At 37.8% G+C, this 1,644-nt stretch overlaps 1 pseudogene; it reads left to right on the plus strand.

The window, feature by feature from the left end:
- The first annotated feature begins 532 nt into the window (after nt 1-532).
- Nucleotides 533-836, plus strand: LOC148757825 (cystatin-A pseudogene; annotated as a pseudogene).
- The last annotated feature ends 808 nt before the right edge of the window (nt 837-1,644 follow it).

Below are 1,644 nucleotides of genomic sequence, written 5' to 3' on the forward strand. Positions count from 1 at the left end.
TTCCTTTGAGGAGAATGTTGACATGTTGTGTCACGTGATTCCATTGCCTCGCTGTTTTTCTCATTCCTAATGAAGGACAAGTCAACACGCACTGATGGTACGACTCACCATGATAGCCGCTTCGCTCTCTTGACCAGACACAAACACATCACTCATGCTTTCAGCCTCCCTTTTTAATTTTCTCATTAACTTGACAGAATTCAATCATCTCACGCCCGGAGAGTCATAAAAACAAACCTATAGCTGGGGCTACTAATGCCTGAATTTCATGAATATAAAATGCTCCAGAATTCTTACGCATTTTTTCAAAATTATTACATTTACACACACACACACACACAACACACATACACACACACACATCTTCACGTAGAACATCAAGACTGAGGACAAGTTGGGCAAACCACAGTTACAGATGTGCTGATGTTGACATATTTTATGACTTAGATTTCCCAGGAGATAAGAACAAAAGACAATCAACTGTGGATCACCAGTTCCAGGACCTTGCCCAGCAAAGGAGCAATTAGCCAAAATGATGCCTGGACATTTAACTGAAGCCAACTGGCCACTCCAGAAACCCAGGAGATTGCTAAATTGCTAATGAGGTTAAACCACAGCTTGGAGAACAAACAAGCAAGAGTTACGAAGAATTTGAAGCTGTAGGATACAACACTCCAGTGGTTGCTGGAATAAATTACTACATTAAAGTACGAGGCGGTCACAATATTTATAGTCACATGAAAATATTCAAACCTCTTCCTCAACAAAGACAGTCTTTGACACTTGCTGGTTACCAGACTGACGAAAGCAAGGAAGAGGAGCAGATGGGCGTTTAGCAGCACGTCCCCACGTGGTCTGATCCCTTCCGCTGGCTACTTACTGAGTAGTGATGCCTGCTAATAAAGGCACTATCAACTATCAAAACAACAACAACAACAACAACAACAACAACATAAAATCAATCAACTGTACTTTGTTTTTACCTCTGGATATATGGGGTAGATGTTGCTTTGTGCTAACTAGGTGATTGCCTTTTGATCTCTGGTTTGACTAAATGAAGATTTTTTTGAGATCACCTCATCATGAAACACAATGGAGAATGCAAACATGTAATTAAAATGTACATTCAGTCTACCAAGTGTCTATTTCCCGGTCTATCACTTAATAAGCTGGAAGGACCGTTTTCAATCAGTACTACGGTATCATTCACTATCTTAATGTGTCATCCACTAACATCATTAACTATGCTTATTGAACGTGAAAGGAAAGCATTGTCTTGTTCATAACTTTTCCAATTAAATATTCTACCTCCGTGATTATTCCTTACCACTTAGGGTATTTTCTTCATGTCACACTAGTAGCTCTGCTATTTCGTTAATCATTGACTCAGGTGTGTGTATGCATCTACATATATATAAATGACACTTCATTTATTAAATCCACCCATCTCTTTATTTGTGTTTTTTGAGCATCTATTTTCGTCTCATAAATTTTATGCAAACCTACTTTTATATAGGCTTATACTTTCTTGTTATTCCTACATCTTTCAGAGTCAAAGCTTTGCTCTTTTGCAATTAATTTTACGTTAAATGAATATTTGCATGATTTTTCCCTCACCCAAATTTCAAAATATGTTTATTAGAT

Source organism: Rhinolophus sinicus, chromosome 6 (genome assembly GCF_057876585.1).
Source record: "Rhinolophus sinicus isolate RSI-liver-muscle chromosome 6, RSI-T2T, whole genome shotgun sequence".
NCBI lineage: Eukaryota > Metazoa > Chordata > Mammalia > Chiroptera > Rhinolophidae > Rhinolophus > Rhinolophus sinicus.